The following is a 14,863-nucleotide window of genomic DNA, read 5'->3' on the forward strand; positions in this document are numbered from 1 at the left end:
CATAGTCGATTTCAGCTCAGGTTAGGACGAGGTCCTCCTCTTATCGCTAACAGGGCTATGGGGGAGCATATGGGTGCTGCGGGGCCTCTCCCCCCATCCGATCTGGGTTTAATCGGGCCTTCGACTTTGCTCATGTTAGGGTGAAGTTCTCCTCCTATTCCTAACATGGCTGTGGGGGCACATGTGGGCGTTGCAGGGTCTCTCCCCCCATCCGATCTAAGGAGAACCGGGCCTTCGACTTTGCTCATGTTAGGGTGAGGTTCTCCTCTTGTCCCTAACATGGCTGTGGGGGCGCATGTGGGCGCTGCAGGGCCTCTCCCCCCATCTGATCTAAGGAGAATCGGACCTTCGACTTTGCTTATGTTAGGGCGAGGTTCTCCTCCTGTCCCTAACATGGCTGTGGGGGCACATGTGGGCGCTATTTGGCCTCTCCCCCCATCCGGTCTAAGAGGAACCGGACCTTCGATTTTGCTCATGTTAGGACGAGGTTCTCCTCCTGTCCCTAACATGGTTGTGGGGGCACATGTGGACGTTGCGGGCCTCTCCCCCATCTGATCTAAGAGGAATCGGGCCTTCAACTTTGCTCATGTTAGGGCGAGGTTCTCCTTCTGTCCCTAACATGGCTGTGGGGGCGCATGTGGGCGTTGCGGGGCCTCTTCCCCCATTCGGTCTAAGAGGAACCGAGCTTTCGACTTTGCCCATATTAGGGTTTGTTTTTGTTGTCCGAAAGGGTCATCCCCTGTCGTCACAAGTCCGTGCCAAAAGAGAAAAGATGTGCAGATCTGAAAAGAATCTTGATTTAAAGTAGAGTCGTTCGTTACACATTTACAAGTTTTCAAACCCTAGGGCTGTGGAAGGTCTGCTTCCTGTCAAGGTCCTCCAGAGATGGAGTTGATGATCCCAATTGGAGGCCGATCTCCGGGCTGCTCTTCCTCCCTTTATGGCTCAGGCTGTGGCAGGGTCCTTGGCCGATCTTCTCTACCCTCAGGCCGGCGCTGAACGAACCTATCGAGTCGACCTCGCCGGATGAGCTCCTCGATCTCATCTCGGAGCTGGATGCATTCCTCCGTGTCGTGGCCGTGGTCACGATGGTAGAGACAGAACTTGTTAGGATTGCGCTTCCCGGAGTGCGTGCGCATCCTCTCTGGCCTTGGGAGCTGCTCTCTGACCTCCATCAGCATCTGGATTTTCGATGCGTTGAGGGGGGCATAGTTGCGAAATCTTCCTGGGGGAGAGCCCCGTCGAGCTCGGTGTTTCGGGCTTCCCTGCCTGCGTGCTTGAGGAGGAGTCTGGATACGCTTGCGCCCGGGAGGAGTTCGAGAACGTGGCCGAGCTTCTCTCGACCTTTTTTCGACTGCGGGCTTACTCGAGTCTCCCGCCTGTCGCTCTGTCGCGGTCTCCTCATCCTTCATTTTGAAGGCTTCTTTCGCTCGGGCGTACCCTTCGGCCCGAGCCAACAGGTCAGCAAAATCCCTGGGGTACTTCTTTTCTAGGGAGAATAAAAGGTCGTTCTTCTGAAGGCCGCCTTTAAGGGCGGCCATCGCTATCGATTGGTCCAAGTTCCGGACCTCCAACACGGCGATGTTAAAATGGTTGATGTAGGCCCGAATGGACTCTCCCTCCCTCTGCTTGATGTTGATGAGGGACTTCGAACCCTTCCGGGGACGCCGGCTGCTAACAAAATGAGCCACAAACTGGTGGCTCATCTGATCAAAGAAAAAGATGGTACCCGGCTTCAGTGTCGAGTATCAGTTTCTCACCGCTCCCTTCAAGGTGGATGGGAAGGCTCGGCAAAGAATGGCGTCGGGCGCGCCATGAAGCAGCATCATTATCTGGAAGGCCTCCAGGTGGTCAACTGGGTGCGAAGTCCCGTCGTAGCTTTTGAACTGAGGGAGCTTGAAGTTCGGCGGGATCGGTTCCTACATGATCATCTGAGAAAAAGGAGGGTCAGTACAAATGTCCTCACCATAAGCGGAGGGAGCGTGGCAGAGTTCTTCGATCCGTCAGTTCATCTCCTGGAGCCTCCGATCCAGAAAATCCTCTCGACTACGGGTCTCGAGGGTCTTCTGACAGAATGGAGGTAGAGATCTCCCAGGGGTGGAATCGTGGTCTGATTGAGGGCTCTCCACCCTTGGATTCATCTTTTCGGGAAAGACTGGGCGGCTGGCCCAAGTGGCCCATCCCACCGTCAGGTTTTGGAGTTCTGGAGATGCTCTTTCCGGTCGCGCTGATGCCTGCGGCTGCTGTTGCTGTTGCATGGCCTGCACGGCCTCAGTGAGGCCTTTGACCTGCTGCACCAGTAGGTCAAATTGCTCCGCACCAACCGTCGTTGCCGGAGGAGGGGGTAGAGGCTGAGAGATTGGAGGTGAGGTCAGAGCCTGAGATTTGGCCGCGGAGGTAGTGGATCGCCGTATGGATGCTTTGCAGGGAGGCATCGGACGAAGACCTAGTGGGGGAAGGAGGAATGGATATCGGAGAAGATGACCGGAGGCGGTCCCGTTGAGCGCTTCTTTAAGAACAAGGGTACTGCGAAGACACAGGCCCTTCCTCTAGCGTCAATCCTGTTGGTGCAAAAATTCGCTTGCATCGGAGAAGCTGGAGTCGAGGGAGTCGCGGTCGCCGTCGGGACCTGCAAAAGAAGTCTAAACTGGAGGTGGGGTTGCTCCGGCAAGATCCTCCGACGCTCAAGTCAGTTCTCTGCCTCAACAAGAATGGAGTGCTCGAACAGAAATTTTAGCAGAGTTTTGGGATAGAAAATAGAGCTTAGAGAATAACGTATCTGAGGTCCCCCTTTTATAGGTGGGGGGCAACAGACTGATAGCGATGTCCGTAACCGTCTGGCAGTGGGCTGTCCAGGGTCAGAAGGAGTTTGTTGCGAAGAGTAGTGGAGTGAGATCGTGGCCATCACCGGGACATGCCACGTGGAATCTGTTGCGGGGAGTGGAGCGACGTCCGTTGTCGCGACTTGCCAGAGGGTGGAGGAACCGTATGGTATCTGTCGCAGGAAGTGGAATAGAATCATGGCCATTATTGTGGTTTGCCAGGGAGTGATGAAGCCGCGCAGAATTCGTCGCAAGAAGTGGAGCAGAGTCATGGCCGTTACTGTGGCCTGCCAGAGAGTTATGGAGCCGCACGGAATCTGTTGCAAGAAGTGGAGCAGAGTCGTGGCCGTTATTGCGGACTGCCAGGGGGTTCAGGCCTGTCGGTCGAAGTTCGACTGGAATGTCTGACGGAGAGAGGTGGCTAGCTATCCGTCTGAAAGGAGCTCGGAGTCCGGATGAAGTCTTCCTTCAGTCGAAGTCGGGGCGAGGTCCGGCTCCCGTGGGAGTCCGGATGGAGTCTTCCCGCAGCCGAAGTCGGAGACAAGATCTGGCACCCGTAGGAGTCCGGGTGAAGTCTACCTGCAATTAAAGTCAGGGGCGAAGTCCGGCTCCCTTAGGAGTCCAGACGAAGTTTACCAGCAGTTGAGGTCGGGGACGGAGCTCGGCTCCCGTAGGAGTCCGGGCGAAGCATTCCAGCAGTTGAGGTCGGGGCTGAAGTCCGGCTCCCGTAGGAGTCCGGACGAAGTCTTCCTGCGGTCGGAGTCAAAGAGGAGATCTGGCATCCGTAGGAGTCCGGACGAAGTCCACCTGCAATTAAAGTCAGGGACGAAGTCCGGCTCCCTTAGGAGTCCGGACGAAGTTTACCAGCAGTTGAGGTCGGGGACGGAGCCCGGCTCCCGTAGGAGTCCGGGCGAAGCCTTCCAGTAGTTGAGGTCGGGGATGAAGTCTGGCTCCCGTAGGAGTCCGGACGAAGTCTTTCTGTGGTCGGAGTCGGAGACAAGATCTGACTCCCGTAGGAGTCCGGACGAAGTCTACCTGCAATTAAAGTCAGGGGCGAAGTCTGGCCCTCTTAGGAGTCCGGACGAAGTTTACCAGTAGTTGAGGTCGGGGATGGAGCCCGGCTCCCGTAAGAGTCCGGGCAAAGCCTTCCAGCAGTTGAGGTCGGGGATGAAGTCCGGCTCCCGTAGGAGTCCGGACGAAGTTTTCTTGTGGCCGGAGTCGGAGATGAGATCTGGCTCCCGTAGGAGTCCGGGCGAAGTCTACCTGCAATTAAAGTCAGGGGCGAAGTCCGGCTCCCTTAGGAGTCCGGACGAAATTTACCAGCAGCTGAGGTCGGGGACGGAGCTCGGCTCCCGTAGGAGTCCGGGCGAAGCCTTCCAGCAGTTGAGGTTGGGGATGAAGTCCGGCTCCCGTAGGAGTCCGGACGAAGTCTTCCTGCGGTCGGAGTCGGAGACGAGATCTGGCTCCCGTAGGAGTTCGGACGAAGTCTACCTGCAATTAAAGTCAGGGGCGAAGTCCGGCTCCCTTAGGAGTCCGGACGAAGTTTACCAGCAGTTGAGGTCGGGGATGGAGCCCGGGCGAAGCCTTCCAGCAGTTGAGGTCGGGGATGAAGTCCGGCTCCCGTAGGAGTCCAGACGAAGTTTTCCTGCGGTCGGAGTCGGAGACGAGATCTGGCTCCCGTAGGAGTCCGGGCGAAGTCTACCTGCAATTAAAGTTAGGGGCGAAGTCCGGCTCCCTTAGGAGTCCGGACGAAATTTACCAGCAGTTGAGGTCGGGGACGGAGCCCGGCTCCCTTAGGAGTCCGGGCGAAGCCTTACAGCAGTTGAGGTCGGGGATGAAGTCCGGCTCCCATAGGAGTTCGGACGAAGTCTTCCAGCAGTTGGGGTCGGGGACGAAGTCCGGCTCCCGTAGGAGTCCGGGCGAAGCCTTCTAGCAGTTGAGGTCGGGGATGAAGTTCGGCTCCTGTTGGAGTCCGGACGAAGTCTTCTTGCGGTCGGAGTCAGAGACGAGATCTGGCTCCCATAGGAGTCCGGGAGAAGTCTACCTGCAATTAAAGTCAGGGGCGAAGTCTGGCTCGCTTAGGAGTCCGGACGAAGTTTACCAGCAGTTGAGGTCGGGGACGGAGCCCGGCTCTCTTGGGAGTCCGGGTGAAGCCTTCCAGCAGTTGAGGTCGGGGACGAAGTCCGGCTCCCATAGGAGTCCGGACGAAGTCTTCCTGCGGCCGGAGTCGGAGACAAGATCTGGCTCCCGTAGGAGTCCGGGCGAAGTCAACCTGCAATTAAAGTCAGGGGCGAAGTCCGGCTCCCTTAGGAGTCCGGACGAAGTTTACCAGCAGTTGAGGTCAGGGACGGAGCCCGGCTCCCGTAGGAGTCCGGGCGAAGCCTTCCAGCAGTTGAGGTCGGGGATGAAGTCCGGCTCCCGTAGGAGTCCGGACGAAGTCTTCCTGCGACCGGAGTCGGAGATGAGATCTGGCTCCCGTAGGAGTCCGGGCGAAGTCTACCTGCAATTAAAGTCAGGGGCGAAGTCCGGCTCCCTTAGGAGTTCGGACGAAGTTTACCAGCGGTTGAGGTCGGGGATGGAGCCCGGCTCCCGTAGGAGTCCGGGCGAAGCCTTACAGCAGTTGAGGTCGGGGATGAAGTTCGGCTCCCGTAGGAGTCCGGACGAAGTCTTCCAGCAGGTGGTCGACCACCGCCGAACTTGGGTGGAATTCGCCCGTCGTGGTGAGTCCGGTCGACGTTGGTGGGGGTTCATCCGTCGGCAGAACTTGGGAATGTTGCGGAGGCTCGGCCACCAGAGAGATTCGGCGAGGTGTCGTCGGAGGTCTGACGTTAGTAGAATCCCCAGAGGGTCGCCCCTATCACGAACTTCGGTTGGGAGGTATTTTATACCCAACACCAGTCCCCCTACTTTCGAGTTCGAGTTTCGAATGAAGGAAGTACAAAGAAATTTCCACAGCCGAAGTAGTCACCCTCCAAGAGGCCCTGGAGGGAGAAAAGCATGCCCGGGAGGAAGAGAAGCAGACCTCAGAGGAGACGGTGAGGAAGGCGAAGGCCGAGGTCGCCAATTTGGCGGAGCAGATTTCGGTCCTGGTCTCGAAGGCCAGGGTTCTTGCAGTGGAGGAGTTCAAGGCCTCTGCGGAGATGATGTACTTGAACATCAAGTTCAGCCAAGAAGCATTCATCAAAGGATTCGAGCTCTGCCTGGAGAAGGTGGTCAGAAAATTTTTCGAGCTCGATCTCAGCTTCTTGGGTGAGGAGTCTGAAGATGAGGCCGGTCCCTCTCCTGCTGCTACTGCCACCGCAGCCCCCCTTCCAGGGACACCGAGCTCCCCAACTCCTACTTCAGAGGTCTGAGACCTCTGACTTTGTATTTTTCTTTTACTGTAATTTTTTTTCTCATTTTTATCTTTAAAAAATATTCAATCAATAAAGTTGAATTTTTTCTTATTGAGGGCTTCTCCACTCTTCCTTCCTCCTCCTTTTTTATTTTTCTTTCTAAATGAGACGCGCTTTGATGCTTTTGTCTCCCGATGGCAGTGTCCTGCCGAAGCGCTTCTCCTGCCACAGGGGATTCCACTGAAGTCCACGATCCAGCGTCTGAAGAAGGAAGTTCTTCATTTGACAAAAAGGTCGAAGAAGATGGAAGGCGAGCTTCGCAGGTTGAGGGAGAGTCACTCTGAAGCCACCGCGGAGGCCACCCGCTTCCGAAATCTCCATGTGAAGGGGATCATGGAGTACAGCCGGAGAAAGGCGAACTTCGAGAAGGAGCTCGAGGAACACAAGAAGCGCACCAGCGATCGATCTTGGGCTCAAGCTGCCAAGATCAGTTCTCTCAGAGTGGAGCTGTCGGCTGCGCAGGAGAGGGTCAGCCAATTAAAAGGAAGCTCATCCCGACTTTTGACTCAGACCAACAGCGACCGAAAATGGTCGAAGAAGGTCTCCGACCTTCAGCAGCAGCTCCAGGATGCCGAGGCGAGCTATGATGCGTACCGGACCGGCTGATGCAGGCAGGTGGACGAATACAAGGGGAGGCTCAGGATGGCGACCGACGAGGTTGCCCGCCTTCAAAGGCAGCTAGCTAAGGGGGCTCAGCCTGCTCCCGCTCAAGATTCCAGCGAACTCCAATCCCTGAGAAGAACCGTAGAAGAGCTATCTGTCGCCCTTAGGGAGGGGAAGGCCGAGCTGCAGCAATTGAAGATCCAGCTGGTATGCGAGCAGCAGGCCGTCAAGGACACGGAGACGGAATCCGAGGTCCTGAGAAAAAGGCATCGAGAGGCGAAGAACGAAAGCCTGCGATTTCACCGAAGATACATGGAGATACTAATGAGAGAGAGGGAATTGGAAGCAGAAGTTGAAAGTTTAAGACGTTCCCTGACGAGGGTCGAAGCCGAAAGTTCGAGGTCGGAGGAAGCTGGGCCCCCTTAGAGCTCTTTTTGTCTTTCGTCCTTCTATATGTCTTCTTTTGCCGCTTGTTTGTTTGTTGGTGTCGTAGCTTTTCTTTTTCTTTTTGATGCCGATGTCGTCTAGAGATTCTTGGTCGTCACCGCCCCGGCTTGCTTGTCTTGTCATCTTTCTTCTTCAGCCTCAAGGGCTCTGTAATATATACTTAATTAATGCAAAGGAAATTTTTCATTACCTCCTTTACACATGTGTTGAATTGTCATTCGTCGAGCTTCCTTCGCTTTTGCATTGTCCGATATCGATGCCGCTCTGAAGTATCCGATCGCCGTCGCATTGACCCGCCCTTCTGTTCATGGTCGCTGATTTGTCCGGAACCACTCAGGTCTGACGCCCCTTCGGAGTTCAAGCTTGGAGGTCCGGGCTTATCGTCGCCCTGAGGAAGCCGCCTTATCTCTGGCTCGTGTTTAGAGCTTTCTTGAAGGTCGGAGATTTTGATAAGAACTCCAATCCTTGCTGAGACGGGGTTCCTTGCATCTTTGATGCAATTTATTTTCCATTCGTCGCTAATGCAGTCCGTCACTTTCCTTCTTAACTCTCCTCTCCTTTTTCCTTTTCTTTTTCCGAGTGAGGGTTTTCCCTCTGCTCTTGGTGGGGTCGCGGGAGCGCGAAGGGGTCGCTGGGAAGGTTTCCCTCTTCCTGTCTGGTCTTAAACGACCAGATCTCGATTGGCGTTAGGACGGGGTTCTTCTCCTATTTCTGACATAGTCGATTTCAGCTCAAGTTAGGATGAGGTCCTCCTCTTGTCGCTAACAGGACTATGTGGGTGCATATGGATGCTGCGGGGGCTCTCCCCCATCCGGTCTGGGTGTAACCAGACCTTCGATTTTGCTCATGTTAGGACGAGGTTCTCTTCCTGTCCCTAACATGGCTGTGGGGGTACATGTGGGCGTTGCAGGGCCTCTCCCCCCATCCGGTCTAAGGAGAACCGGGCCTTCGACTTTGCTCATGTTAGGGCGAGGTTCTCCTCCTGTCCCTAACATGGCTGTGGGGGCGCAAGTGAGCGCTGCAGGGCCTCTCCCCCCATCCGATCTAAGAAAAATCAGACCTTCGACTTTGCTCATGTTAGGGCGAGGTTCTTCTCCTGTCCCTAACATGGCTGTGGGGGCGCATGTGGGCACTGTTTGGCCTCTCCCTCCATCTGGTCCAAGAGGAACCGGGCCTTCGACTTTGCTCATGTTAGGGCGAGGTTCTCCTCCTGTCCCTAACATGGCTGTGGGGGCACATGTGGGCGTTGCGGGGCCTCTTTTCCCATCCGATCTAAGAAGAATCGGGCCTTCAACTTTGCTCATGTTAGGACGAGGTTCTCCTCCTGTCCCTAACATGGCTAAGGGGGCGCATGTGGGCGTTGCGGGGCCTCTCTCCCCATCCGATCTAAGAGGAATCGGGCCTTCGAATTTGCCCACATTAGGGTTTGTTTTTGTTGTCCGAAGGGGTCATCCCCTGTCGTCACAAGTCCGTACCAAAAAAGAAAAGATGTGCAGATCTGAAAGGAATCTTGATTTAAAGTAGAGTCGTTCGTTACACATTTACAAGTTTTCAAACCCTAGGACTGTGGAAGGTCTGCTTCCTGTCAAGGTCCTCCAGAGACGGAGTTGATGATCCCAATTGGAGGCCGATCTTCGGGCTGCTCTTCCCCCCTTTGTGGCTCAGGCTGCGACAGGACCCTTGGCCGATCTTCTCTACCCTCAGATCGATGCCGAATGAACCTATCGAGTCGACCTCACCAGATGAGCTCCTCGATCTCGTCTCGGAGCTGGATGCATTTCTCCGTGTCGTGGCCATGGTCACGATGGTAGAGGCAGAACTTGTTAGGATTGTGCTTCTCGGGGTGCGTGCGCATCCTCTCTGGCCTTGGGAGCTGCTCTCTGACCTCCATCAGCACCTTGGTTTTCGATGTGTTGAGGGGGGCATAGTTGCGGAATCTTCCTGGGGGAGAGCCCCACCGAGCTCGACGTTTCGGGCTTCCCTGCCTGCGTGCTCGAGGAGGAGTCTGGACACACTTGCGCCCGAGAGGAGTTCGAGAACGTGGCCGAGCTTCTCTCGACTCTTTTTCGACTGCGGGCTTACTCGAGTCTCCCGCCTGTCGCTCTCTCGCGGTCTCCTCATCCTTCATTTTGAAGGCTTCTTCCGCTCGAGCGTACCCTTCGGCCCGAGCCAACAGATCAATCTCTGGGGTACTTCTTTTCCAGGGGGAATAAAAGGTCGTTCTTCTGTAGGACGCCTTTCAGGGCGGCCATTGCTACCGATTGGTCCAAGTTCCGGACCTCCAACGCGGCGATGTTGAAACAGTTGATGTAGGCCCGAATGGACTCTCCCTCCCTCTGCTTAATGTTGATGAGGGACTCCGAACCCTTCCAGAGATACCGGCTGCTAACAAAATGAGCCACAAACTGATGGCTCATCTGATCAAAGAAAAAGATGGTACCCGACTTCTGTGCCGAGTACCAGTTTCTTGCCGCTTCCTTCAAGGTGGATGGAAAGGCTCGGCATAGAATGATGTCGGGCGCGCCATGAAGCAGAATCATTGTCCGGAAGGCCTCCAGGTGGTCAACTGGGTCCGAAGTCCCGTCGTAGCTTTCGAACTGAGGGAGCTTGAAGTTCGGTGGGATCGGTTCCTGCATGATCATCTGAGAAAAAGGAGGGTCAGTATAAATGTCCTCACCATAAGCGGGGGGGAGCGTGGCGGAGTTCTTCGATCCACCGATTCATCTCCTGGAGCCTCCGATCCAGAAAATCCTCTCGACTACGGGTCTCGAGGGTCTTCTGGCAGAATGGAGGTAGAGATCTTCCAGGGGTGGAATCGTGGTCTGATTGAGGGCTCTCCACCCTTGGATTCGTCTTTTCGGGAAAGACTGGGCGGCTGGCCCAAGTGGCCCATCCCACCATCGGATTTTGGAGTTCTGGTGATGCTCTTTCCGATCGTGCTGATGCCTGCGGCTGCTGTTGCTGTTGCATGGCCTGCACGGTCTCAGTGAGGCCTCTGACCTGCTGCACCAGTAGGTCGAATTGCTCTACGCCAACCATCGTTGCCGGAGGCGGGGGTAGAGGCTGGGAGACTGGAGGTGAGGTCAGAGCCTGAGATCTGGCCGCGGAGGCCGTGGATCACCGTGTGGATGCTTTGCGAGGAGGCATCGGGCGAAGACCTAATGGGGGAAGGAGGAATGGATATCGGAGAAGATGACCGGAGGCGGTCCCATTGAGCGCTTCTTTAAGAACAAGGGTACTGCAAAGACACAGGCCCTTACTCTAGCGCCAATCCTATTGGTGCAAAAATTCGCCTGCGTCGAAGAAGCTGGAGTCAAGGGAGTCGCGGTCGCCGTCGGGACCTGCAAAAGAAGTCTAAACCGGAGGTGGGGTTGCTTCGGCAAGACCCTCCGACGCTCAAGTCAGTTCTTTGCCTCAACAAGAATGGAGTGCTCGAACGAAAATTTTAGCAGAGTTTTGGGATAGAAAATAGAGCTTAAAAAATAACGTATATGGGGTCCCCCTTTTATAGACGGAGGGAGGCAACAGACTGATAGCGATGTCCGAAACCGTCTGGCAGTGGGCTGTCCAAGGTCAGGAGGAGTTTGTTGCGAAGAGTAGTGGAGTGGGATCGTGGCCGTCACCGGGACATGCCATGCAGAGTCTGTTGCGGGGAGTGGAGCGGCGTCCGTTGTCGTGACTTGCCAGAGGATGGAGGAACCGTGTGGTATCCATCGTAGGAAGTGAAATAGAATCGTGGCCATTATTGTGGTTTGCTAGGGAGTGATGGAGCCGCACGGAATCCGTCGCAGGAAGTGGAGCAGAGTCGTGGCCGTTACTGCGGCCTACCAAGGAGTGATGGAGCCGCGTGAAATCTGTTGCAGGAAGTGGAGCAGAGTCATGGCCGTTACTACGGGCCAGGGGGTCCAGGCCTGTCGGCCGAAGTTCGACTGGAGTGTCTGACGGAGAGAGGTGGCTAGCTATCCGTCTAAGAGGAGCTCGGAGTCCGGCTCTCGTAGAAGTCCGGACGAAGTCTTCCTTCAGTCGAAGTCGGGGATGAGATCCGGCTCCCGTGGGAGTCCGGACGAAGTCTTCCCGCAGCCGGAGTCGAAGATGAGATCTGGCTCCCGTAGGAGTCCGGGTGAAGTCTACCTGCAATTAAAGTCAGGAGCGAAGTCCGGCTCCCTTAGAAGTCCAGACGAAATTTACCAGCAGTTGAGGTCGGGGACGGAGCCCGGCTCCCGTAGGAGTCCGGACGAAGCCTTCCAGCAGTTGAGGTCGGGGACGAAGTCTGGCTCCCGTAGGAGTCCGGACAAAGTCTTCCTGTGGTCGGAGTCGGAGACGAGATCTGGCTTTCGTAGGAGTCCGGGCGAAGTCTACCTGCAATTAAAGTCAGGGGCGAAGTCCGGCTCCCTTAGGAGTCCGGACGAAGTTTACCAGCAGTTGAGGTCGGGGACGGAGCTCGGCTCCCGTAGGAGTCCGGGCGAAGCCTTCCAGCAGTTGAAGTCGGGGACGAAGTCTGGCTCCCGTAGGAGTCCGGACGAAGTCTTCCTGCGGCCGGAGTCGGAGACGAGATCTGGCTCCCGTAGGAGTCCGGGCGAAGTCTACCTGCAATTAAAGTCAGGGGCGAAGTTTGGCTCCCTTAGGAGTCCAGACAAAGTTTACCAGCAGTTGAGGTCGGGGACGGAACCCGGCACCCGTAGGAGTCCGGGTGAAGCCTTCTAGCAGTTGAGGTCGGGGACGAAGTCCGGCTCCCATAGGAGTTCGAACGAAGTCTTCCTGCGGCCGGAGTCGGAGACGAGATCTGGCTCCCGTAGGAGTCTGGGCGAAGTCTACCTGCAATTAAAGTCAGGGACGAAGTCCGGCTCCCTGAGGAGTCCGGACGAAGTTTGCCAGCAGTTGAGGTCGGGGACGGAGCCCGGCTCCCGTAGGAGTCCGGGCAAAGCCTTCCAGCAGTTGAGGTCGGGGACGAAGTCCGGCTCCCGTAGGAGTCCAGACGAAGTCTTCCTGCGGCCGGAGTCGGAGATGAGATCTGACTCCCGTAGGAGTCCGGGCGAAGTCTACCTGCAATTAAAGTCAGGGGCGAAGTCTGGCTCCTTTAGGAGTCCGGACGAAGTTTACCAGCAGTTGAGGTCAGAGATGGAGCCCGGCTCCCGTAGGAGTCCGGACGAAGCCTTTCAGCAGTTGAGGTCGGGGATGAAGTCCGGCTCCCGTAGGAGTCCGGACGAAGTCTTCCTGCGGCCGGAATCAGAAACGAGATCTGGCTCTCGTAGGAGTCCGGGCGAAGTCTACCTGCAATTAAAGTCAGGGGCGAAGTCCGGCTCCCTTAGGAGTCCGGACGAAGTTTACCAGCAGTTGAGGTCGGAGACGGAGCCCGGCTCCTGTAGGAGTCCGAGCGAAGCCTTCCAGCAGTTGAGGTCGGGGATGAAGTCCGGCTCCCGTAGGAGTCTGGACGAAGTCTTCCTGCGGCCGGAGTCAGAGACGAGATCTGGCTCCCGTAGGAGTCCGGGCGAAGTCTACCTGCAATTAAAGTCAGGGGCGAAATCCGGCTCCCTTAGGAGTCCGGACGAAGTTTACCAGCAATTGAGGTCGGGGACGGAGCCCGGCTCCCTTAGGAGTCCGAGCGAACCTTCCAGCAGTTGAGGTCGGGGACATAGTCCGTCTCTCGTAGGAGTCCGGACGAAGTCTTCCAGCAGTTGGGGTCGGGGACGAAGTCCGGCTCCATAGGAGTCCGGGCGAAGCCTTTCAGCAGTTGAGGTCAGGGATGAAGTCCGGCTCCGTAGGAGTCCGGACGAAGTCTTCCTGCGGTCGGAGTCGGAGACGAGATCTGGCTCCCGTAGGAGTCCGGGCGAAGTCTACCTGCAATTAAGGTCAGGGGCGAAGTCCGGCTCCCTTAGGAGTCCGGACGAAGTTTACCAGCAGTTGAGGTCGGGGACGGAGCCCGGCTCCCTTAGGAGTCCGGGCGAAGCCTTCCAGCAGTTGAGGTCGGGGATGAAGTTCGGCTCCCGTAGGAGTCCGGACAAAGTCTTCCTGCGGCCGGAGTCGGTGACGAGATCTGGCTCTCGTAGGAGTTCGGACGAAGTCTACCTGCAATTAAAGTCAGGGGCAAAGTCCGGCTCCCTTAGGAGTCCGGACGAAGTATACCAGCAGTTGAGGTCGGGGACGGAGCCCGGCTCCCGTAGGAGTCCGGACGAAGCCTTCCAGCAGTTGAGGTCAGGGACGAAGTCCGGCTCCCGTAGGAGTCCGGACGAAGTCTTCCTGCGGCCGGAGTCGGAGACGAGATCTGGCTCCCGTAGGAGTCCGAGCGAAGTCTACCTGCAATTAAAGTCAGGGGCGAAGTCCGGCTCCCTTAGGAGTCCGGACGAAGTTTACCAGCAGTTGAGGTCGGGGACGGAGCCCGGCTCCCGTAGGAGTCCGAGCGAAGCCTTCCAGTAGTTGTGGTCGGAGACAAAGTCCGGCTCCCGTGGGAGTCCGGACGAAGTCTTCCAGCAGGTGGTCGACCACCGCCGAACTTGGGTGGAATCCGCCCGTCGTGGTGAGTCCGATCGACGTTGGTGGGGGTTCATCCGTCGGCAGAACTTGGGAATGTTGCTGAGGCTTGGCCGCCAGAGAGGTTTGGCGAGGTGTCGTTGGAGGTCTGACGTTAGTAGAATCCCCGGAGGGTCGCCCCTATCACGAACTTCGACTGGGAGGTATTTTATACCCAACAAACACCATAATTAATATATATTTTTCGGGTAAAAGATTTATTATTGCAATCTTCTACTTCTTCCTTTTAAATATGTTGTCTCGTAAAACAAATGTATGGTTGACCCTCTTCAGATCTAACTGACACTTGCTAAGGCTCCTACTTAGACATTATTAGTAATTATTTGATGTGTTCCAATATTCGTGCATATTAAGATCTCCTAGGGTTTGAAACAAGCGAAATAGAATCATCTTTTCAGACCCTCGAAATTGTATCTCTCCTGGTACAGTTATCTTAAAGATTTGTCATGGTCCTAATCTTGATTAACCACAATGATTACAAAACATGGATACCAAAACCACAGTGCGTATAAGGAAAAGGTCCCTCTAGAAGATATTTCCACAACTTGATCTTTGTTGTTGTTGTTTAGACCGATTCTACGGGGATTGTTGGGTGGAGCATAAGCCGGCTTCTAAGGCTAAGAGGAAGAAAAGATTACGCATGGGGCATCATGATAAGATTTTTGAATTCATAGATATGCCTGTTTGGTTTTCAAACTGTCTATCAGATACAGATATAGTACCAACAAAGTCAAACTCAAGCTCCAACCCCTTCGATTCCTGCATTCTAAAAGAGATGCAATTTGATTCCCGGATACTTAATTTTTTTATTAATTTTTGGAGCCAAGCGTTCGGAGAATCGGCCCATCCGAAACCTAAGCAATATCCTGTTCATCAAGAACTAAAAGGTATTTTCCGGGTCACCTCCTCCAACTTCCGTTTGTTTTAACAAAAAAAAAAAAAAAAAAATATATATATATATATAATATATATATATATATTATATATATATATAAAAAATATATATATATATATATATATTATTAAATAAAATTAGAGTAATTTTACCAAAAAATTTAAAATTAAAAA

The sequence above is a fragment of the Elaeis guineensis genome, chromosome 3 (assembly GCF_000442705.2).
Source record: "Elaeis guineensis isolate ETL-2024a chromosome 3, EG11, whole genome shotgun sequence".
In the NCBI taxonomy this organism is placed as follows: domain Eukaryota; kingdom Viridiplantae; phylum Streptophyta; class Magnoliopsida; order Arecales; family Arecaceae; genus Elaeis; species Elaeis guineensis.